Source organism: Pinus tabuliformis, chromosome 3_2 (assembly GCF_031772625.1).
Source record: "Pinus tabuliformis cultivar Carrire ecotype Pingquan chromosome 3_2, CPIR1, whole genome shotgun sequence".
Taxonomy (NCBI): domain Eukaryota; kingdom Viridiplantae; phylum Streptophyta; class Pinopsida; order Pinales; family Pinaceae; genus Pinus; species Pinus tabuliformis.
The window spans coordinates 936195195-936221199 of NC_142302.1; the positions used below are offsets into that span (position 1 = coordinate 936195195).

The following is a 26005-nucleotide window of genomic DNA, read 5'->3' on the forward strand; positions in this document are numbered from 1 at the left end:
AGTGTATAAACACACACACATGATGTGTTAGTAGGTTAGGTTTGTTGTTGACCTATTGTATGGAACCTAAAATCACATCTTGGATGGAATCAACTTGCTTCTTTGAGAGCAACTTTTTAACTACGATAATTGATCCATAGTAGAGTGCAATTTCTTTATTTGTGCTTATTTCTATGTTTGTATGTATGATACATAGTTCATGGCTTGAACTCATTCCATCAAAAAATGCATTACAAAAGAGAAATTGTTTACAAGGAGATTTGCATAAAAGTCACACGAGTACAACTTTTTGACACAATATAGTGCCTAAAATTGTTGTTTGACTGGAGACTACCCAATTGCAAACAATATCATGCTAAATTTTTTCCCAATCTATAGAAATGATGTGAACATATAGTCACAAGTTGCATAGCTAATCATCTTGGTGCTGAACCCAAGGGAGAAGTTATAAGTATCACTTCTATTGACAACAAAGGCCATGATCAAAAGCTCCTTTATTGTATGAAGCAAATTGCATCATCTACAAGCACATGTTTGCAACTAATAGATCATGGTTACCATCCAGTGAAATGATAACAAGGACATGACAATAAGTTGTTGGCCATATGAGATCAAGGCTAGAAATCCTCTCTAAAACAAAGTACTAGGAAGCTTGTTAACATGTCATGACAACTTATTTCAACCTGTATGTTCCTAAAATCTCATTGGCCAAAATTAAAGCAAATGATAGTAAGGACATGATATGAACTTGTTGGCCATATGAGATCAGGGCTAGGAATTCTCTATTAATATAGAGTATAAGGAAGTTCTCTAATATAACATGGCATGTTCCTTTAAATGTTAATGTCTATAAAAGTTTCAAAGGGAAGCAAGATTAGGTTTTTTCTACCATTTGTGGAAAATATATGACATCAACTATGTTGCACGAGGACCCATCTGTGCCAAAATTCATAACGTTTCCTTCATCTCGACGATCTGAGTACTTTGGAACTCATTGGAAACGTTCCCAATTGGCCAGGGATGTCATTGGGGACAGGGGGACCTCTAGGTTATTCCTGGGCCATCCCTCGAAAAAACGAGGACTTTTAGGGGACGTCCCTTCATTAGTTTCACAATCACGTGTAGTTTTTTGTTCCAATTTCTGCTGGGCTTTAAAGTACTTTCTACTTTCTAATGTCCAACAGATCGTAGAAGGGTCAACCTTGCTATCAATCCACTGGTAGTAAGACGTTTGTAGAGGTGGTTGGCGAAGGTATTTTTCACATCCACACCTCGACGATTAATAAATGCATGCCAATCACAATGAAAATAAGAAGTTAAGGCAGAAGAGGAAGCCATGGAGGAAAAAGAAGTGTCAACACTCGGATAAGATGCAGTTAGGTTTTCCATTGTGTTAAAAATTGGCAGCGCAAGGATGACTTTCCTTAAATAAAATTTCATTTCTGACAATTCTGTAGTGACTTTCTAAAATTAGAAAGTCATGTCTAGTATCTCAAGCATGACTTTCCAAAAATAGTAAATCATCTTGCATCAATTGGTAATCAAGTATAGATGTTGGAAAATCACTTAAATTTTCATTAATCAATCTTAATAGTTCAATTTTTGACGTAATCATTAATATTATCATTACCTTTATTATTATCCTTATTGCACTATGACATTATTATTATTAAAAGGAACTTCAAGTCACCTTAACTTCATCACTCAATCACTTCGTACTTCTATGTCTCACATAGCAAATCATAACTCTGTCTCTCTTAATGGATACATTTCACTCTCATTGAAGTCATGTCATAAAAGATTCTCTTACACTTTCATTAATGCAAACATTAGTCTCTCTCTTACACACTCATTAAGACATGGCATATTCCTCTTACAATAAAAGCATGTCAAAAGATTTCTCTTAAACCTCCTTAATAGCATGTGTTACGAAGGCATGCGTACCTCATTAATGGCATGAGTTACAAAGGCATGTGTACCTCCCTAAATGGCATATGTAACTCTTCCTCAAGGCATGCATATTGCTCCTTCTTTATGACCAAAATTTGTTGCTCCTCCTATATATGTATCTCATATCATCTCATTCTCACTACTTGTGCATGTTGAAGAATCTAGGGCAATGGGGTATAGTAGGATTCTTCAAGACTTGATAACAGTTTGTGAAGTACTTTTTATAATTTATCTTGTTAGCTTAATCTTCTTCTTCTTCTTATTAATGCATGTGTGTTTACTTCATCAAACTGCTACCAAAAACATAAGAACAAGAACACAAGATGTTGGCTCTCTGCCAGGGCAAAACCTCTCTCTCTTAGAGAGGAAAACCCTTTTGTAAATTTCTCTTATTGAAGCTTCTTATTGATCAATGCCAAACCCTTGACCCTTGACAAGAATATCCTCCAAGCACAAGTCAAGTCCTTCCTTCTTCCTACACTTTGTCCTCCTTCCGGCACTTCGTTCCTCGACACTTCCGACAATTGATGATAGACCTTGTTATGCTTAGTTCTAGAAGAGATATTTCTCCTTGATCCTTAGTGAACTCTTTCACATAAGATGATGCCTTCCTTCTCTTAACCAATTGAGCTCCTTCTTGATGTGAAGTTGCAGACTTGATGTGACAGCACTGCAGCCCTAGTTTTTTGCACGTGTGGGAGGTTTCCCTTAGGTTTTGACCCTTTTCTTCTTCGCTTGAGAGAGTCTCTTCTTCGCTATAGTGGGAGGCCTTATAGGCCTTAGTTTCTAGCCCAAACAATGAGAGATGAGCAACTTTGATGTTGCTGTTGTAGTGACCGCAGACAACCCTCCTTTTCCTCGCACGTGTGACTGCAATTCACCCTAAAACAGTCCTTTAAACTTCGGTTATGTCTCCTCCTTCTTCGCTGCACTAGAGGCTCCTTTAAACTCGACTTTTCCACCCTTTACTTGACTTCACTTGCTCGCTGATTTCAGGTGTAATCATGATGTCGTTGGAGGAGTGGACAACCTCTATATATAGAGGACCGTCCCTCCCTTAGGTTGACTTGACTTCCTTTGCATCGTTTTTGCTCCTTTGATGATGTCGTTGCATGGAGAGGACTTTGACTTTGCTTGGAGAGATATTATTTAACTCTCATACAAATATATACATGGTGTAACATGCCCTTAAGGTCTTCAACATATTTCTTTTGACTCTTTGACTCACCTATAGCACTTTAACATATGCTAGACCTATTTCAATGAGCAAGAAACTCATTGATAAATATAATTTTTTTTTTTTAATTTCTTGAATAAATATTAAATACAAATATCAAAAGTACAGTTATGAAGACCGAACCTAGTTACACTTTCTTCAACACTCCCTTTTAACTAGGGAGCTATTCATAAATCATTATAAGGTGTTTGGCTATTTTTCAATCTTGAAGAATTCACATAAGAGAAACCGGATTGGCAATCCATTTGTTATAGCATCATAGTAACCAACATTGTCCATAGCAAGGCCTTGACTAACAACTCTATCTCTCATTAGATCATAGCACAATGTTGGCGAGACCAATGATTTATAAACACCTTCGTCATTGTCTCTCAAGGTACATACCCACCCGAGTGTTCACTGAGTATGACCTTCTAGGACTATTCTTGTCTTGGGTTCCCAACCCTCAAAGAATATCGGTCCTCTTGCCTACTCTTGTCTTGGATGCCCTACACATCCTCAAAGAGTATCAAATGCTAGATGATTACCCAATCCTTCCATTCTTTCTTCCCAAGTGAAGAGAAGAATGTTGTGTCTATCTCTTCCTCTCAATTGAGGAAGATATGCCCAAGTATCCTCTGACAAGGTACTTGTCCAAGTTCCTTTGTGTTAAAATTGGCAACTAGGGCCAAACTCCACAGGGATCATCTTATTTATGACAACTAATATTTTCTTGGATTCCTCTCTCCGAGAGGTGTAGGATTGATCTAAAGATCATCCGATTCTGACATGTACAAATGAAGTTATGAATTTATTTTGATTATGGTCAAATTGTCAAGGTTGGCCATCAAACTTATGTAGGCTCAGAAGCCCAACAGTCATGTCTATTCATCCTCAAAGTTGCATATAAATAGAATGTGACTTAGCTTCATTTGGACACACTCATCTTCACACTTCTCTCTCTCTCCTCATTGATTGGGTACGGATTTCTGGGCCTCTCTCTCTCCACACGTCCGAAATTTCAAGAGAGCGAAATTTGAGGAGGCCGAAATTTCAAGAGATCGAATTTTTGGACAGTTTGACCATGCGTTGACCAACATCGTTGACCTGTTTGACTGCGTTTTTTGGTGAGGTATTTCTATTTGGGCAGGTTGCATTTCTGGGCACAAAAATCGAGGCCAGGCATTGACTTTGACCAATGTTGATTGTAGCTAGGGCTGACCGCAGGGTTGGTTGTTTGACCAAATTTGACAACGTTGTTTTTGGGTTGTTTTGAGGGTTGATTCATCTTGCCGTTTGGAGGCCAAAGTTGACCAATTTGTTGAGGGTCAAATTTTCCCTGTTGACCAATGTTGACTTTTCTGGTTAGGGCTCTTTTGTTGCTGTTATAAATTATTAGATTTGTAAATTGTACTATCTCTCTCTCTGCTGAACTATTGAAGACTATAAGAAGAATTAATCAAGGGTTTCCCACATTGGGGTTTGTCCCTGGTCATGTTGATGTGATCGCTAATCTGAATATTGGGCTAATAAAGAAATTGAAGTAAAATTGCTCTAAAGCATAGAACATACCATCGTTGCCTAAAATTACCACTTTGTAATTGGGAACTTGTTATAACTCCCTCTTAGCTAGGGACTTGTCCATTCATCAACAACTTCTTCTTTGTGGGTCCTTCAACTGCTTGATCTCCTTCTTTGATGTCATGAATTCTTTGTTCTAACTTCTTCTTGGTAGGGCACTGACCATCAATCACTTTCCTTCTTGGCTTGTCATGTCATTGCTTCTTCGTGGAAAGTGTCCTTCTAGATGTGTGTCAGGTTCTTTCATCATTTGGCTACTCCTTTGTCATCTATCTATGCTTTTAGAATACTTATCACATAGATGCTTAGTTGTACTTGCTTGTTTCCATGCTTCGATTTGGTAGCCCTTCATGACTTCCTCTTGACTTGATTCAACATTAGATAGTGCTTTTGTTGGATGGCCTCTTCATCATGTCATCTTTGTAGAGTTGAATCAACTATTTGCACCTTAATATCTCAAAGGCCTTCATAGGTGTCAAGGGTCCTTTGATCTTTTTCTTGCTTTGTCAGAGTTGTCATGCCTTCTTTCGGGAGATGTCTTTAATGGATCTTGTCGGATAGTGATTCCTTATGACCATGGTGTTCTTCACATGCTTGATCTCTTTCTTCATCTGCTTCTTCTTGAGTTGTTTAGATAACAACCTTATATTTCCCCATGAGAGCACTTTTCTTTTTTTCCTGCTTACTTGAACTAGTCAGCATTTCTTCTTCACATGTCTTTATGGAGTAGTCAACAACTTTATGCTCCTTATGTGAGCACTTCTCTTGTTGACTTGTATATGCTCTTGAGTATGTCTTCGGTGAAGGAGATCTTTTTGTACTTGATCATGTCTTAGATCTATTCCCATGACTTTAATAATATATAATATGACATGACTTTACCTTTTAGTGCATACATACCTCATCTTGATTTTGCTTTGATCATCTCGGCTTCATTTGATGGTCCTTGATTGATGTAGCCCTTCTTTGCTTCATCCATTCTTGCCTGCACATCATTCTTCCTTGTATTCCATGAACGAAATTCTTGTTGACACATTTGCTCTTATTTATGAACCTTCTTTTGAAGATTCTTGTCATAGGATCTTGTAGATCCTCATCCTGCAAATGTCTCTTTCTTTTGATGATGGTGGCCTTCTAGGATTTACAATCATGATCACTTATTCTTTTATCATGGATGAGGTCTTATAATAGGTATGCTCCTTCTATATGAATATATTGAGCTATATGTACACTATGCTCCTATATTCTAGAAGATATTTCTAACCATGCATTTTGTTCTATTTCTAAATGCTCCTTCTACATGAGTATTTTGAACTTTATGTACATCATGCTTCTAGATTCTAGAAGATGTTTCTAGCCATGCATTTTTATTCTATTCCTACATGCTCCTATACTACTCAAAACTTTGAAAGAAGACTTTAAGTAAAGAAGTAGACTTAGGTTGTTGTCCTTCTTAAGTTTTGGACAATTCCTTTTGTGCTGTCCATATTTTTGGCATCCAAAGCATTGAATTTTGGACATATCTCTATTGTTTGTTCTTCGTGGACCAAATTTGCCAAACTTTCCCTTTTTCTTGGCCATGGTTGCAAATGCTTGATCCTTTGATCCCACATCCTCTTTTGCTTCTAGTCTAGTTTCCTCTATCTTGCATAGAGACCATAATTCACTTAGTGGGGTAGCTTCCATCTTGCCATATATGCTTGATGTGAAGTTGCCCCAATCCTTAGGTAGAACATTGAGTACTACGATTGTCATTTCTCTGTCAGACATGACTTCTCCCAACTCTTGAAGTTGATCCCTCATCTCAGAGATCTTCATGAAATACGAAGCTATTCCTTCCTTTGATATCTTCATCTTATACAAATCATTTCGAAGAGATATCACTTCTCCAACTGTGCTTACCAAGAATAGCTCTATTAGCTTGTCAAGATTTCTTTTGATGTTTCAAGTTTGGAGACATAAGGAATGAGAGTCTTTGATGGATTCTATTAAAATCCTTTGAGCTCTTGTCTCATCCTTATTGTATTTGTCTAAGGCTTGAATTTGTTCCTTAGCAGGGATAGCGATATTCCCTTTGATGTGTTCTAGAAGTTCATTCTCTTTGAAGTAAATCAGTCCTCTTCTTCCATTCAAGGAAGTTAGTGGTTCCAACCAATTTATTGCTTTCCTTGCAAAAAGACGTTGATGTATAATTAGAAGGGGACATATACTTACTTGATAGAGTTTGAGATGTAGTGGACTTGCTTTCTTCTTGAAGACTTGATGGCTTGCCTTCCTTGGATCTTGATGTTCTTCAAGTTTCTTTCTTCAAATGGACTTGATTGATTGCTTGATGACTTGGCTTGTAGTGCTTTTCCTTTTGAAGATGGTGTGGCTTGATGTAGGTCCCTCCTTGATTTTCTCTTATTGTAGGTGCCTTTATATAAAAAGGCTTCTCCTCTTGCTTTGTAGTCTTCTTGTGGCCCTTTCTTGTTCTTGATGTGATTGAGGCTTCTTGGCTTGATGCTTCAACCTTGTAGATGTCCTTGAGATGTTTTTCCTTGATGAGTCACCTTATGAGTGTTCTTGAGATGCCCTTTCTTTGATGTGTCACCTTAGCTCCGATACCATGTTGAAGAATCTAGGGCAATGGGGTATAGTAGGATTCTTCAAGTTGATAACAATTTGTGAAGCACTTTTTACAATTTATCTTGTTAGCTTAATCTTCTTCTTCTTCTTCTTATTAATGTATGTGTGTTTACCTCATCAAACTGCTACCAAAAACATAAGAAGAATAACAGAAGTGTTGGCTCTCTGCCAGGGCAAAACCTCTCTCTCTTAGAGAGGAAAACCCTTTCGTAAATTTCTCTTATTGAAGCTTCTTATTGATAAATGCCAAACCCTAGACCCTTGACAAAAATATCCTCCGAGCACAAGTTAAGTCCTTCCTTCTTCCTGCACTTTGTTTCCCGGCACTACGTCCTCCTTTTTCCGGCACTTCATTCCTCTGCAATTCGTCCTCTTTATTCCGGCACTTCGTTCCTCGGCACTTCGTCCTCCTTCTTTCGGCAATTGATGATAAACCTTGTTATGCTTATTTCTAGAAGAGATATTTCTCCTTGATCCTTAGTGAACTCTTTGACATAAGATGATGCCTTCCTTCTCTTAACCAACCAAGCTCCTTCTTGATGTGAAGTTGTAGACTTGATGTGACAACACTGCAGCCCTAGTTGTTTGCACGTGTGGGAGGTTTCCCTTAGGTTTTGACCCTTTTCTTCTTCGCTTGAGAGAGTCTCTTCTTCGCTATAGTGGGAGACCTTATAGGCCTTAGTTTCTAGCCCAAACAATGAGAGATGAGCAACTTTGATGTTGCTGTTGTAGTGATTGTATATGACCCTCCTTTTCCTCGCAAGTGTGACTGCAATTCACCCTAAAACAGTCCTTTAAACTTCAGTTATGTCTCCTCCTTCTTCATTGCACTAGAGGCTCCTTTAAACTCGACTTTTCCACCCTTTACTTGACTTCACTTTCTCGTTGATTTCAGGTGTAATGATGATGTCGTTGGAGGAGTGGACAACCTCTATATATAGAGGACTGTCCCTCCCTTAGGCCGACTTGAGGACAGTAGGCCGACTTGACTTCCTTTGCATCGTTTTTGCTCCTTTGATGATGTCGTTGCATGGAGAGGACTTTGACTTTGCTTGGAGAGATATTCTTTGACTCTTATACAAATATATACATGGTGTAACATGCCCTTAAGGTCTTCAACATTTTTCTTTTGATTCTTTGACTCACCTATAGCACTTTAACATGTGCTAGAGCTATTTCAATGAGTAAGAAACTCATTGATAAATATAACAAAAATAATATTTCTTTTCTTGAATAAATACAAATATCAAAAGTACATTTATGAAGACCAAACCTAGTTACACTTTCTTCAACAGTGGATTGTGAAAGAAGGATTTGAACTTGAGAGAGAGAGTTGGAGAGACTTGAAGAAGATTGAGAGAGAGAGGGCGTTGGAGAGACTTGAAGAAGATTGTGAGATAGAGAGACTTGGAGAGTAAGAGCAAAACTTGAAGGTTGATTCAATGTGTGCATCAACTGCTGCTACCAGTTAGTTATCTTCATGCTGCAACTTGTTCAAATTTGGGTGAACTTACTTATTCTCTTGATCTCTCATTATACTTTGTATCTCTGCTGAACAATTGATATCTAATAGAAAAAAATCTGGTTGGGTTTCCCCCTTTGGGTTTTGCCTTGGTCATTGGACCTAAATTCTTTGTGTCTTATCTTGTTCTTGGCTGTTTTCAATTGTGGATTTGGTTTATGTTCTATCTACACGTGCTTAACTAATATTGCAACAAAAAAATGTTTTGCAACAAGTAATTGTTACAGCATAGAACATCACAATTTTAACATGGCATCAGAGCTTTGGTGAAGACAAGCCCAAGAAGATAAGAGCGATCATCTTTCTATTTTCTGCTGAAATATCACTTGCTGCTCTTATTTACTGCTGAAATATCACTTGCTGATCCTTCTATTTACTGCTGAAATATCACTTGTAGCTCCTTCTTCTTGCTGCTGAAATCTGTTTGACTAGATCAAGATGTCTCCTTCTTACTTCAAGAATGAAGAGAAACTGAATGATGCTTCAAATTTTTGACCATGGAAGGCAAGATTGGATATTACTCTTGAGGAACATGATGCATTGGAATACGTTGAAGGTGAGGTAGAAGAATCACTAGAAAATTCGAATGTTGCTATCAAGATTAGATACAAGAAAGGAAAAGTCAAGGCTAAAATGATTATCTTTGATTCTCTTGGAGACCATCTCATCACCTATGTCTCCAACTTGAAGAAATCTAAGGAAATGTATGACAAGCTGATTGGAATGTATCAAGTAAACAACTTGAGTCAAATCCTTGCTTTGAAGAATCAACTCAAGGACATTAAGATGAATAGAGGAGAGACCATTCAAGCATACTTCATGAGGATATCAAAAATCAAGGATCAGCTGTCAACTGTTGGTGAAATTGTATCTGATAAAGAGTTGGTGCTGATTATGCTTGGAGGTCTTTCTCCTACTTGGGAGACTTTTATTACTACCATTAGCAACAATGATAAGTTTCCCACATTTGATGAGCTCCTGGGAAAGTGCAGTCAAGAAGAGGTCAAAATGATTTCCAGAGGAAGAATTCCCAAGCATGAAGAGGGAGAACTTACTGCCTTTGCTGTCCAAGGCAAGAAGCAGAAAGGAAGAAGAGGTCATCATTTTTCAAGAAATCTTGCTCCTAGATCCAACAGTTCCTATAAATGGAACAGGGACTTATCAAAAGTTCAATGCTACAACTGCCATAAGCATGGCCACTATGCCTGTGATTGTCTTGAAAACAAAAGAGCACTAAGATCCAACTTCAACAATCGTAGCAACAACTTTAGATCTGATTATAGAAGAAGAAGAGAAGCTTCTATTGTTCGTAAAGAAAACCACCATTTTTCCAAGACTTCAAGGAACCCAAGGTATGATAATAATGCAGTTGAGACAGTCAAAGTACTTTCTTGTTTCTGCTCTTTCTAGTTCCTCTCCTACATATTCTTGTGATAATTGGTTGATTGATAGTGGTGCTTCAAGGAACTTTACTAGTTATAAAGAAGTTCTCTCAAATCTGGTTGAGAGAGAGACAGATATGAAAATCCTACATGGAGATAGCTCTACATATCCTATAAAGGGATTTGGCTCTGTTTCTTTCCATCTGGATGAAGGTAAAACTATTTCTCTTCAAGAAGTTTTGTATGTACTTGGTTTGAAAAATAATCTTGTATCTATATCTGCTTTAGAAGATAAATTAATCAAAATTGCTTTCATAAATGGAAAAGTTCTCACTTGGCCAATGAGATCTAGCATGAGAGATGCCTTCAGTCTGGGATCGAGGTTTGAAGGTCTCTATAAAGTCAATGGAAGACCAATGCATGCACTAATTCATGATAACAATCATCAATGTGAACTTTGGCACCAAAGGTTCACTCATCTGCACTATAAAGCATTGCCCCATGTGAGAAAGATGGTTTCCAGAATGCCGAAGATTAGATTGGATCATGATGGAGTTTGCCAAGGGTGTGCAAGTGGAAAGCATGTAAAGGGACAATACCCTTCACGCAAAAGCAAAACCAATTAGGTATTTTATCTTGTACATTCTGATTTACGTGGACCTATGCCTGTAAATTCTCTTGGTGGCTACTTGTATTATTATAATCTTTGTGGATGATTTTTCTTGCAAAACTTGGAATTTTTTTGTTTGAAAAACAAAAGTCAAGCATTTAACATGTTCAAAGACTTTAAAGCTTTGGGAGAAAATCAAACTGGAAAGCAAATCAAAATCTTCAGATTTGACAATGGAGGAGAGTTCACTTCAAATAATTTCATTGACTTCTACAAAGAAGGTGGAATCAGGTAAGAGACCACCATACCATATAACCCATAACAAAATATTAAAACTTGATGTTTTATGCTGAAACAATTACTTAAAATGAAACTTCTTCCAGCGACAATATCAGATAAGCAATTGTAGATAGAACATACACCATATAAACCATATGCAAAATAAAAGACAACTAAGAACACATTGAGACACAAAGAATTTAGGTCTAATGACCAAGGCAAAACCCACAAGGGGAAAACCCAACTAGATTATTTTTCTATTAGAAACCAATTGTTCAACAGAGAAACCAAATATAATAAGATATCAAGAGAATGAAGAAGTTCACCCAAATCTGAACTAGTTGTAGCAAGAAGATCTCTGATAGTAGCAACTGATGCAAACACTGAATCACTTTGGCTCACCAAGTTCTGCTCTTACTCTCCAAGTCTCTCTCTCTCTCTCTCTCAATCCTTCTCTAGTCTCTCCAACTCTCTCTTTCACAAGTTCAAATTCTCCTTTCACAATGCACAAGTGAGTAAGAAGTGAAGATGAGAGGCACATATATATAGGAGGAGCAAGGAGTTCGAGCCATGAAGGAGGAGTAACTCGCATGCCTTGAGGGAGAGTTACATATGCCATTTAGGGAGGTATGCATGCCTTTGTAACTCATGCCATTAAGGAGGTATGCTTGCCTTTGTAACTCATGCCATAAAGAGGAATATGCATGCCTTGAAGGAGAGAGTGTAACATATGCATTGAAGAGTGCGTAAGAGGAATCTTTTATGACGAGTCTTTAATGTGTGTAAGAGGAGTGCTATGACGAGTCTTTAATGCGCGTAAGAGAGAGTAAGAGGAGTGCAACGAATCCATTAAGAGAGAGAGAGAGGGTAATGCATCATTAAGTGAGAGAGGGGTATGAGTGCCATCAAGGAGAGAGAGAGGTGAAGTGGCATGATTGAGTGCCAAGTAGGAAAGATGACATGTATTTCCTTTTTAATAATAATATTATAGTATCATAAGAATAATAATAATATTAATGATAATATTGATTATTAAGTAAAAATTGAGCAATTAAGATTGATATAGGACAAGTTAAGTGATCTTCTGTCATTTAGACTTGATTACCAATTGAAGCAGGGTGATTTACTATTTTTGGAAAGTCATGCTTGAAATGATAGACATGACTTTCTAATTTTAGAAAGTCACTCTAGACTAGTTAGAAATGAGATTTTATTAAAAGAAATTCATCCCTTAGCTACCAATTTTGAACCCTCCGTCTCAGCTAGGGAGGAATTTCTTTTTGAAACAAGGATATCTATGTTGGAACAATGATGTTACAATCTAATGAAGAAGAATCATCATAGGGGAGATTCATCCATCACCCTATATTCACTTGGGGGGATTACCACTTGCCAACATTGTTGAGATTTGTAGCTTGGGAGGTACTCCAAGACTTGAGGATCAAGGGTTTGGAGGAAGGAGCTCCACAAGTGGCCTTATGGGCTTGAAACCCAAGCTTGGGTTTTGCACCCATCGATGTTTGGGCCAAAACTGTGATGATATTGCAACATGTGATGGATGAGGATGATAGTAGATGACGAGACGAATCCAACGCATTGAGAATCGTCCAATTCCGAGTTGTTGTTGAAGAGATATTAATTTTTGAAGATATGATGGGTTAATTTGTCTAGTTGGGCAAGTTGGCTTGAGGTCAAAGTGGTGCCAAAAGACAAATTCGTTGGAGCCACTTGATGCATATAAATATAGGTGAAGTGTGAGGTTATTGACACATCCAAGAGCATTCACATCAAAAGAATACCTCTGCGATTGAACAAAAGCTTGGAGAAGGATGACAAGGCAAGGAGCTCTGTTTTAGCGCCTGTTTATGGTGTGGTTTCTTGAGCAGTAGGGTCGCAGCCCTAAGACACCTTGCATGGAGGTAAGGAGGACAATTTAGGGAAGTTTATCCCTTGACAGAAGTGTGAGTATCCTTGCAGGTCCAACCGCTTGATTGAGGTAAGTTTTTGGGATTGTTAGTGCATGTTTTGGTGTTCTGTTTGGGCCGCAGGGGGTGCTGAAGCTACAACAACGTGTGGAGGGCTATTTGGAAGAGGGAGAGGGCTAGGAAGGATCCTCCAACCCAACCGCAGTCATCTCTAGGAGGCCATAGCTCAAACAAGGCCTTCTTCCTTGGTTTTAAGGCCAGTTTGTCTTGCTGTTAGGGTAAGCCACCTGTAGGGTGCCTTGTGTGGATATTACAAGGGCCATAACAGTTGTTTAGGAGCAATGTTGCACGAAGCGGGGACACGGAAGCGTCATTTTCCAAAAATCTAGGAAGCGGAGCGTCTGCGGAAGCATCTGCTATATATATATATTTATATTTTTTTGCATTTATACTCAAAACAAACATACCAAATGCCAAATTAGTTGTAGAAGACATGAAAACATGCATATTTTTGCATAAATCAAGATAGATATGTCATCCATGATTCCATTGTAGTTACTAGTATGTACATCAACCATCTATATTCTAGCGATTACAAACATACATCAAATTTTTAAGCATATTATAAAACATAAAACATTTAAGCATATTATAAAACATAAAACATAGAGCATATTATGATTTATCTAGCAAGTGAGCAACTGTCAACATTTGTCATGTCCAAAATTCAAATAATAATGTTTACAAAATATGTCACTTGGTCACCGCCAAGACAAAAAAGGTTCAAAATTCAAATTCACAAGCCTACAAGTCTAATGAGTAATCTATGACAAAAGTAGTAAATTGTGAATATATCTACTAATCTCTCCTCCTTCCACCACGAAGAGAATGTGGCGGCGGGCTTCCACGTGGTGGCAATGAAGAAGATGGTGCCTGTGGAATGAGCAAATGAGGAATGAATGGGGGCTTTATTCCCTTCATTCCTCACCCTAACCTCACCCTAACCCAAGGTGGACCCACCCCCTTTATGCCAAGTCAGCTAAAATTTAAAAAAAATTAAAAAAAAATCGCATTTCTTCCCTTCGCGCGACGCTTTTCTGGAATCGTACGGAACTGTACGGGAAGCGTATGCTTTGCCCTCCGAAGTGCCATGCTTCGGAGATTTGGAAGTGCGCTTCGGAAATTTCTAGGAAGCATCCAAAATAAGCGGAACTGCGCTTCCGAATTTTGGAGTCGCGCTTCCGGGGACGCTTCCTGTACGAATCCGTATGGGACGCGCTTCAGGCCTTAGAACCGTGGGGGGGACGCTTCCTACAACATTGTTTAGGAGCATAGAATAGAAAACAAGTAGGAGCAGTCCAATGGGAGAGGGTTCACAGGGTTTTGAGCAAGGGTTAAGGGTTGTTAAGGGTGCCCTAACCAGACTTGCAGGTGCACAGATCCCAAGGCAAGGTGGCAGCAACAGGGAGTTGCAGATGTCATCTTGTTTGATGGTTGGATGCTAGAGAACATAGTTTCCTAGGAGAGGACAAGTTGAGAAGTCTGTTAGCAGCCATGTGGAAGGGTCTCCATAGGTGTTGGATGCCTTAACTAGGAGCAGATGCTACAACAAGGATTGGTCACTCGTGGTCTATTGGAGGGCAGTGTGAGAGTGGACCAAGTGTGGACATGGATTGGGCATTTATGGTCTGTTGGAGGACAACGTGATAGTGCCCAAGTTGGAGCCTGATGTGCACCATCTTCATGGACCTAAGTGGTTGCTAGAGTGGCAGTTGTTGAGCTCATGGGTCTGATAAGCCAGATGAGCAGTTTGTGCAGCCCTCGACTTGTGTGTGGAGAAGGACTTCTACAGCAAATGATGGGCAATCCTCCTAGCCCGTGTTCATCGCGGGAGATGGACATCTTGCAGTGATAGGTGGCAGCCCTCCATGCCCTATGTTGGTCTTCATTGGAGCAGCGCAGGAAGAGCATAGTGGGCTAAAGACCCTGAGTGGATGAGGAGCAACAATGGGCAGATTGAGAGTTGTTTGTTGAATTTCCATGATCTTGGGTCTAGGATAGAATCTTAGAATCTCTGACATTACCAAACCAAGAATCTTAACAGAACTACTTTGCACAACGGAAAAATATAAAGCAGTAAATCACATATGCACAAGTATACACAATTTTTAACAAAATATTGTACAATAATGTACAATCCTTAAACCAATCAGAATAATACAACAGTATATGGAATACAAGATACAATGACAATCATGTTGCAGACTCTATGTCGTATCTTGTCCTGTCGGTCCTTTGCTCCTGATCTGCTCTCTAGCTGCCCCTTAGTCCATCAAAGGACAACACATAGAGTCTCCAGGAGGGCTGCCACCTATCACTACTGCATGTCACTTCTGCTACAATGAACACGAGCTGATCCAATCTGCTCTCTAGGTTGGCCAATACCTGAGCTCCAAACTGCCAATCTAGTAGCCTCTTTCGTCCATCAAAGAGCTACACATAGGCTCCAATCTTCACCCAATCACGTAACAATCAATGTCCTTCTTGTATGCTACTTTAGGGCTACTTTGGGTTATCAACACGTTCCCTCCAACAAACCAATGATGCCCAATACACTCACTACAAGATCTGCTCCTAGGAGGGACTTTCAACCATCAAGACAAGTCCTCCAAATGGCTCTCACAGGCTTCTACAAATTCCCATCCAAACTGATCCAAATACTAGGATCCAACACAAGACAAAATTCAGTCAAACACACCTTTTGACTGTTGTTCCAAACTGAAGTGAACTACTGTGATGAGGCTGCCTGGTTAGGGCTTCCAATAACCACTTGTCAGCCCACTCATTTACCCTCAACAAGCCTCCTACAACTGTGAAAATTCCCAACCGGAACCCCTACTGCACACACTGATGTTACTTCTCCTACTTATGAATTCGTACAAGTTATTTACTGTGTTCTATGGTAAATATCGAAGTAAATACTATTGCAACCTTCACTTCATTAAATTATAAGCGGAAACAAGATACTGAGCAAGAAAGAAAGTACAACACAATGGACACTGTTATTTTTGGACAAATGTCCCCAGAAAAACCCAATGTGGGAAAACTGGTGCAACAACTCTGAGGGTTTTATATTATTAAGCAGTAGCAAATTCTGAATACATCTCTGAATACCTCTCAGGTTATTCAGTTACAAAGAGAGAAATACTGGCAGAAAGATTTGTGAGATTACCTCACACAATCACTGAGAAAATCCTGGCTGATCTGGATACTGAATGAATGGCCTTTGGCAGGCCCTACGCTACTCTGCGCAGTCCTCATGCAGGCTCTGCGTCACTCAGTCTGCTGATCGATTTGCTGCCCGGAGTCTCTGTTCTCAGCCTCCTAGTATCATACCCAGCTCTCAGCTTCTGAAACTGACTCTCCTCAGCGAAATCGCAGACTCTCTCTCACCCTCTGCGCTGCCTCTGCATGGCCCTTTGTGGCCCTGTGTTAGCCTCTGCCTCTGGGCTATTGGATCACTCTCTTCCTCTCTTTGCTAATGATTCTCCGGCTGAGAAAATCTCTCTCTCTCCGGATGCTATCCCTACCCCTCAACTGCAAGAAATCTCCTCAATCGAATTTTCCTCCTGAGAACTTCTCACTTCAGAAAATCGATTTCTTGATCTCTCTTGGTGTGTTTTCCAAATGACCCTCAAGCCCCTTCTTATATCTTCCTGTTGGACAACCAACGGCCTAGATTAACTCCTAATCAAAGGCTTAGATCGTTTTGACTTGATCTCCGTCTTTTTCTAGAAGTTACACCCACAATTAGATTAATACCCATTAATATTTTAATTTTCCTAAGTTTAGACTTAGGAACTCCATTAAAAATATTAATTATTTTAATAAAATCGTCTCTGGGTGGAATTTCCCAAAATGGTTTTTGGGTTCTTTGGAATACATGTGCCCAAGCCTCCCTGCAAAATTTGAGGCCTAGATCACATCCGATGCTACCCCAAATCAACACTCCCTCTTAGCGAGGAATGTGCTATAGCAATATACTGCTGCTGCATACTGCTTTGGCTCTGAAGCATTGTCCTATGTGCTGCTGATGTCTAACATGTTGTCCACCAACTACTGCGCTGCTGCTGTATCTGTACTGTTGCCTATGACACTGCCACTGCCAAGGCTACATCTGTACTACAACTCCCTCTCAAATGCTGCATCTGCTATGCTGCTAGCATTGCCACTGCTAACACTACATCCGTACTGCAAATCAGTTGCTGAGAGAAGCAATTGAAAAACATCCAAAATTACTGAAGTAATTGTGTTCAGTATGATACCACGTGAATGCTGGAATTGACTGCTCGTAGTCTCTGCGCCGACCCTCTGAATCTACTGCACCACTGTTGACCTCTGCTCTGTGCCATATGCATTGCTACCAACTCTGCTCTGTGCTATTTAGTCTCTGGTGCTCCTAGCCACTGCAACTGTCTCCCCGAAATTCCTAGACACCATCCGACACTAGTTCATCCTTCTACTGCAGAACTGGGCTCCCGTAGCAAGGTATTGATCCAAGAGGTGGACTCCTCAAGGATCCTGCCCATTTGTAGCTCTTTCGAACTACAACTCCAAATCAGCTCACCTCCCTCCTGGAGTTATCTCGGCTGTCATGGCGAACTCCTCCTGTTCGATCTTCGCGGCTGTAACCTTAGGATCGTGCTTCTCATCCTTGTCATTTTTCTTCAAAGGACACTTGGATGCATTGTGGCCCATCTTGCCACATCTAAAACACTTCACCTTGGAGACATCCTTCTTTCGTCTCTGTTGCCCCTGCTGCCCATTCGATGCAAGGGCTGCATTATCCTCCTCCTCCTTGGGCTTCGACCCACTCTTGCTGCTTCCGTCAAGTTTGACCTTGACCAGGTCTCTCCTAGCTCCTCTTGTTTTAGAGATGCCCAGATCTCATCCCAATTAGGCAATGCTGCTCTGCCCCGGATACTCTGGAGTCTGGACAAAGACTTGCCACTCATCTGAGACAGAATTGAGGGCTAGTCTAACTAACTCTGAATCCTGAGGTGTATGCCCTGCAACAAACAACTCATCTCAGGTTTCCTTTAGCTCCGTGAGGAATGGATCCACATGCTTTCCATTCTGCATTTGAGCAAATCTCAGCTTCTGTTCCAAGTACATCTTCCGCTGCTCGGAAGATCCCTAATATAATGTGGCCAAGGCATCCCACATCTCCTTAGCAGTTGCTCTGCTAGCAACGTGACACACTACATGATCCTTGACTCCATCCAGGATCATCCTCTTGGCCTTTGCCATCTCAGCCTTGTACTTTTTCAGCAAATCTGCATCCACAGGTTCAACCACCATGTTATCGACGTATGTCTTGAGGGCATGCTCATCTAGAAGGAAAGACATTCTAGCCTTCTAGATGACGTAGTTGGATGCTCCGTCCAACCTGTCCTGATCCCTCAAGCCACTGGTTGCCATATCTGCCAAAAATGTCGAAAATCCCCTCTCTGCTTCTCACTGTTGCTACTTAGCCAATGAGAAAATAGACTTCTCAGCGGGAAGTCTACTGAGGAAAAGTTCCCTCAAGGTGCTTCTCTTCCTTCTTCTGACATTTTTCAGCCCAACAAATGACCTACTGAAAATCTGCGTCCCACCAACTCTCTCACGTTGAGGCTTCAACACTGCTCCCTCTGCCCCTACAAAAATTCGAACTGGAAGTCCTTCTCTTCGTCGGCTCACTCGGAGAGAGACTAGCTCGAAAATCTGCACTCCCAGCTTGGAATGACGTCAACCTTTGGGGTTTTCGAACTGCCTTCTCTTGCAGCTTTTTCAAACTCCCTTCTTTTGCTCAACACTGGATCTACTGGCTCTGCTCTTCTTGCTTCGCCTGCAGCTCTGATACCATGTGAAAATTCCTAGATCTAACAATCTCAGGAATTCTACTGCAACCAGTTAAATCTACTTCACCTAGATCGTAAATTACATTACAAACTTATTTCAAATTTCTTCTTGAAATATTGAAGTAAATTACTGAAGCAACCTACACCAAATTAAATATGATTATGAAACATAGAAACTGAGCAAGGAAATACAAACACATAGGACACCGTTATTTTTGGACAAATGTCCCCGGAAAAACCCAACGTGGGAAAATCGGTGCAACAACTTTGAGGGTTTTATATTATTAAGCAGTAGCAAATTTTGAATACATCTCTGAATACCTCTCAGGTTATTCAGTTACAGAGAGAGGAATACTGACAGAAAGATTTGTGAGATTACCTCACACAGTCATTGAGAAAATCTCGGCCGATCTAGATACTGAATGAATGGCCTCTCGCAGGCCCTACGCTGCTCTGCGTAGTCCTCACACAGGCTCTACGTCACTCAGTCTGCTGATTGATTTGCTGCCTGGAGTCTCTGCTCTTAGCCTCCTGATCTCACACCCTGGCTCCCAACTTCTGAAAATGACTCTCCTCAGCAAAATGTCAGACTCTCTCTCATCCTCTGCGCTGCTTCTGCATGGCCCTTCGTGGCCCTGCATCAGCCTCTGCGTCTGGGCTACTGGATCACTCTCTGCTTATCTCTATTGATGATTCACTGACCGAGAAAATCTCTCTCTGGATGCTATCCTTGCCCCTCAACTGCAAGAAATCTCCTCAATCGAATTTTCCTCCTGAGAACTTCTCACTTCAGAAAATCGATTTCTTGCTCTCTCTTGGTGTGTATTGCAAATGACCCTCAAGCCCCTTCTTATATCTTCCTGTTGGACAACCAACGACCTATATTAACTCCTAATCAAAGGCTCAGATTGTTTTGATTTGATCTCCGTCTTTGTTTAGAACTTACACCCACAATTAGATTAATAACCATTAATATCTTAATTTTCCTAAGTTTATGTTAGATGATCCAAAAATACAATTTTATCATAGGTTATAAAATTAGAATAAAATAATTATTAATTTAAGATATTAAATTAATAATTATTATTCTAGAATGTTTAATTATTTAATGGAGATTTTTAGAATTAGCATATTGTTGTAACTAGATATGACTCTCCAAATGTGTCGTATCTTAGGCTCTATTTTAGGAGATTTGTTAGCTAGTTGGTTTGAATAGCATTTATTGTAAATGGACACTTGTTATTTAATAAGTGATCCATAATTAGAGGTAGTTAGGACATGGAGCTTATAAATAGCTCATTGCAAGAGTGTTTGGTTGTTCGGGTGTAAACTCTTGCAAAATCAAATTATGTAATTATTTTTTCTGATTAATAAAATTACGTGTCTGAGGACACTTCTGCCATTATTGTGGTATCGGAGCTCCAGTAATGCTGCAGTGGATGTGAGGAGGAGATTCCAGCTCTACAAGTTTTTGGAAACCTCCATTGAAGTGATCAGCAAAAGATTGAGACAAACTGTGACAGCGTGTTGTGCAGAGGCAGATGCGGATGAATGGAGTTGGAGCTGGGTTATTGAAGCAGTGATTGATAAAGTCAATTCTGCAACGTTCAGCAAGAACCGGATCAGCGTTGAAGTAGTGGACCAATTTCCTGAGGCTGAAAAGTACGATGACAGTCATCGATTCCAAGCTGCGTTAGTTTTGGAGTGTACACAGGAATAAACTGTGTGTCAACGATTCTTACCGGTGCGTGTCTCATAAGAAAACTGTAAGTGTTTTCCCTGCGTGGAATCGCTGATTGGTGTGAGTATGTTATAAGCTGAGCATAATCGTTGTGCAAAAAGAAATCGATGTGAATGTGATGGCCATCGATTTTTTTTCCTGTGATAATCGATTGAAGTTTGGGTTCTTTGTTGTGATAATCGATATGAATGTTAGAACATCGATTAATTGTCGTGATGGTTGATATGAATGTTGGGTGTTTGCTGTGATGGTCGATTGTTATAGCCATTGGTACTTAAATTCCAATGCAAGTATAAATTGCTGCGTATTTTTCATAATTCATTGCATTTTCAGTCTTTATCTGAACCAGCGTTTTAAAGGTGTTAAGAAGAGCGTTTTGAAATCTGCAAGATCGATTTTGAATAATCGATTATGAACCAGCGTTTTGAAATCTGCAAGATCGATTTTGAACGGATGTGGTGATAACAGCCTCAGCGTTGAACGGATATGAACCAGCTTTCCAGCATTGAACGGATGTGGCATCAGATTTGATTGATTCCAGCATTCCAGCGTTGAACGATTTGAGCCAGCATTCTGCACTTTGAACCAGCGTACTATGAACCTTGAAAGCGTTGAACCAATTTGAAATGAGATCCTTCATTGCACGGTAGTCATTGGTGCGTTTTAGTTAAAGACTGTTAGGCTCTCTGCTAAACTGAACCTTGGCACTACTATTCGATTTTATAAATTACATTGTGATTGGCTAAAGAAAGCAAGAAAGAGGATCACGATGGAACCGGTTGCCAACCTCCCGAAGGGCCTCTTTTGTGGGCGAACAACTGTGGATTTTTCAGTACAGCTACAACGAATTTTTGCTCCAAATGTACATAATTTTATGTAAAGTTTTATTATTGGAGTAATAAGGGTTTTTGTAATATTTGTAGAGTAATAAGGTGATTTGTTTTTTTTTGGAGCATTCAGGAGTTTTATTTGTAATTTTTATTTGGAGAGATAAGTGTGGCATTGTAACTCAAAGTAATTTTACTTTGAGGGGGGTAACTTTTTTTTACCAAGTTTTGCAAGAGCATCATTGTAAAAGTAAAATTTTGAAAGTTGCCCTGTAATTTTTGAGAAATTGACTAGAGCCAAGTGCAAAGCTCAGTCATTTTTCTCCTGCTTCAACGACTATACGAGGGTCAAGGCCAAGCCCTGATAGATCGTGTTTTTTGCGTGGTGTGTTGTGTTGTCCATCTTATCATTTTTGTTCTGATTCTTGGTGCGAAGCTTCAACTACAATGTCTAAGTTGATTAATTTGTTTTCTGATTCCGACAAACTTGAAGGCACAAAATCTTATAAAACATGGCATCGTCTCATCGAAAGCACTCTCATTTACAATGAATTATGGCAGGGTATATGTGATGGAGATGTTAAGCCGAATAAACCCACAGATGCAGCTGCACTAGCAAAATGGGAAGTTAAGAATGCCAAAGCCTTAGCTCTTATTAAATCTTCTGTGAATGATGAAATGTATGTCCATATAGAAAATGCTACAGATGCATGGTTTGCTTTGAAAACTTTTAAAGACCTCTTTGATACTCAGCCTGAATCAAAGAAAGTTGATCTACAATTAAAATTGTTACAACAAAAATTGACTGAAGGAGGTGATGTACTTGAATATATCTCAAGACTTAAGAATATTAGGCAGGAAATCATTAATGCTGGTTTTCCAGCAATTGATGATAGCTTTATGGTAACAATTGTAATTGCTGGACTTCCTTCTTCCTACACGCATTTTTTTGAAACTCTACAATTAACTGGGAAATTAGAGAAACTAAAGTTTGATGAGCTTTGTGAAATGTTGACACAACATGATAAAACCTTTGGGAAGAAGAAGAAAGTTGGTGAAGATGTTTTTCTCACAGAGGCCAGCACTAGCAAATCATCAGCAGACAGTTCTCGAGGCAGAGGTAGAGGCAATCAGAATCAAGCAGCACATAATGTACAAAGTCGAGGTCGAAGCCAAAGCAGAGGAAACAACTTTAACAGAGGCAACAGTTCAGGAAGGAATAATTTTCAAGGTAGAGGAAACAATCAAGGAAGAGGCAAGTTTCAAGGACAAGGAAACAATAATCAAGGTAGAGGACAATCTCAACATAGAAGTCAAAGTAGAGGCAGAGGAAAATCTTAAGGAAGAGGAAGAGACTTAAATCAAATTGTGTGTCGAAGATGTAACAAAGTTGGCCATTATGCTGAAGATTGTCGAACATCTCTTAATAAAATTCCCAAGTTTCAGCAGCACTCAACGCAATTTGCAAATGATCAAGATGACGATAACTCAGAATATGTTTTTACTTCCTCACTAGCATCACAACTTTCATCCCATCTTAGAAGTGACTATGAAGATGCCTGGATCTTGGATTCAGGGGCAACTCAGCACATGACTTGTTGACGTGATTTTTTTTGGAATTTTCAAGATTGCCAACTTAATTCATTTTTCTTGTTGATGATACAAAACATACTCCTTATGGAAAAGGAGTAGTGAAAATTTTTCTCCCTGGCATTGGAGAAAAAATGATTTCCAATGTATGGTATGTACCAAGTTTTAAGAAAAATTTGCTCTCTTTAGTCACGATTCGACAAGCAGGACATCAGGTAATTATGGAAGATGGTTTAGTCAAGATTAATTCAGTTAAACGAAGTTTGAAAATTGTCATGACAGGATATGAAGATGGAAAACTGTTATGGATGAAAGGGACAGTTATTCCAAGGCATTCTGATTTTGCAGGGGCAGTGACTACAGGTATTTCACTTGTAAGACTATGGCATGTAAGATATGGACATTTAAATTTTGAGAGTCTTTCTCAATTGCAGAAACAAGGAATGGTTAAAGGACTTCCCACATTCAAAAGGGAAAATGCAAAATGTGAAGCTTGCATTTATGGCAAACAAAGTCGAGGAAGTTTTCCAACAAGTTCATGGCGTGCAAACAGGCGGCTACAACTAGTTCACAGTGATGTTTGTGGTCCACTAAAAACTTCATTTGGTGGTTGCAAATATTTCTTACTATTCATTGATGATTTCAATAGAATGACTTGGGTTTACTTCTTGAAGAACAAGTCAGAAGCATTTGATAAGTTTAAAATTTTTCGCCAACTTGTTGAAAATGAAGTCAAAGAAAAGATAGGTACTCTCAGGACAGATAATGGGGGAGAATTCACTTCAAATGAATTCAAAACTTATTGCAGTGAAAATGGCATAAGACGACATCTTACTAATGTCTACACTCCACAACAAAATGGAGTAGTCGAAAGAATGAATCGCACTTTGTTAGGAATGACGAGATCCATGTTAACTTTCAAGAGGTTAAGTCCAACATATTGGGCAGAAGCAATTCATACAGCGGTCTACTTAAGAAACATATCTCCAACTGCTTCTTTAGATGGAATCACACCTTATGAAGCTTGGTTTGGTTTCAAACCTCGAGTTAAACATCTTAGAGTTTTTGGATCAGTATGTTATGCTTTAGTTCCGAAAGAAAAACGAACTAAGCTTGACTCAAGAAGTTTAAAATGCACAATGATTGGCTATTCTGATGAGAAGAAAGGGTATCGTCTTTTGACCAATGGAAAATTCATTATGAGCAGGGATGTCATTTTTGATGAAACAGAGAGTAAGAGTGCTGAAGAAATTGAAAATCTTCTTCACAAGTTAGAAACTAAGGGAAGTAAAAGAAATGGAAAAATGCAAAGTCAACCAACTTCACCAAATTGGTATGAACTTGATTTTCCTTCCTCTGAAGATGAGTCATCCAGTCCATCTACATCAACAATATCATCTGGGTCTTCTAGCAGTTCATCCGCATCTCCAAGCAGTAGCAGTTCTTTTGACAGTGATTCTCCAGATTCTTCACCTGAACGAAGAACATCAATTTATATTAATCCTCTTTACAATGATGGAGATTTTACAGAAGCGCAAACAAGTGAGCACCAACTACCAAAATGGGCAGTTCAACTTTTGAAAGATGTAAAGCCTGATGAGCAGAATAAAACAAGCACGAGAAGGGCACATAGAAGTGAAGGCAATTTTGCCTTGATAGCAAATGATTTTACTGAACCTTCTACATACAAAGAAGCAGTAAAACATAAAGAATGGCAACAGGGTATGGTTGAAGAATATCAAGCAGTAATTGATAACAACACTTGGAAACTTGTTGATTGTCCAGCAAATGTTAAACCCATAGGATGCAAATGGGTTTACAGAATTAAGTATAATCACAAGGGAGAACTTGAAAAGTATAAAGCATGACTTGCCGCAAAAGGTTTTGCGCAGCAGGAAGGCATTGATTATGAGGAAACTTTTGCTCCTATAGCTAAATGGAACACCATCCGATTAACACTTGCATTGGCCGCTCAGAAAGGATGGAAAGTTCATCAAATGGATGTGAAATGTGCTTTTCTCAACGGGGATTTACAGGAGGAAGTGTATATGACCCAACCACCAGGTTTTGAAGTTGAAGGACAAGAACATAAAGTCTGTAAATTGATCAAGGCTTTATATGGATTAAAACAAGCTCCGCAAGCTTGGTATGCAAAGATGGATGAATATCTTAAGAGAGTTGGTTTTCAATGAAGTGAATCTGATGATACTTTGTATGTGCGACAACAGGGAAAATATCTGGTAATTCTTGTTATGTATGTAGATGATTTGATCATTACTGGCAACCATGATGATCATATTGCACAGGTGAAAAAGGAGTTGCATGCAGGTTTTAAGATGACAGATTTGGGATTACTTCACTATTATCTTGGAGTTGAAGTCTTCCAACGTCCACATCATATTTTCATTTCTCAGAGTAAGTATGCAGCGGAGGTTCTTCAGCGATTTGGCATGCAGGATTGCAAGCCCGTTCTCACCCCCATGGAGCAAAACTTGAAACTTTCAAAATTTGAAGGGGGGGAAAAGGTGGACAGTACAACTTACAGACAGTTGATTGGCAGCTTGATTTATTTGACAAATACTCGTCCTGATCTATCTTATGCAGTCAGTATTCTTTCATGTTTTATGCAGGAACCACGAGACAGCCACTGGAATGCAGCCAAAAGAGTTCTTCGATATATCCAAGGAACAAAAATTTTTGGTCTTCTTTACATTAAGACTAAAAATTTTGTACTTGGTGGATATTCCAATGCCGGCTTTACTGGAAGTATTGATGATCGAGCATCAACATCAGGTTATTTAATGAACATGGGGTCAGCAGCAGTATCTTGGAGTTGTAAGAAACAAGCTAC

At 39.4% G+C, this 26005-nt stretch overlaps 1 protein-coding gene across 2 annotated transcripts in view; it reads left to right on the plus strand.

Annotated features, from left to right (window-relative positions):
• LOC149183722 (DNA repair protein XRCC4-like) overlaps positions 1-26005 on the plus strand; it is a 193686-nt gene that overhangs the window by 101346 nt on the left and 66335 nt on the right. The window lies entirely within an intron of this gene.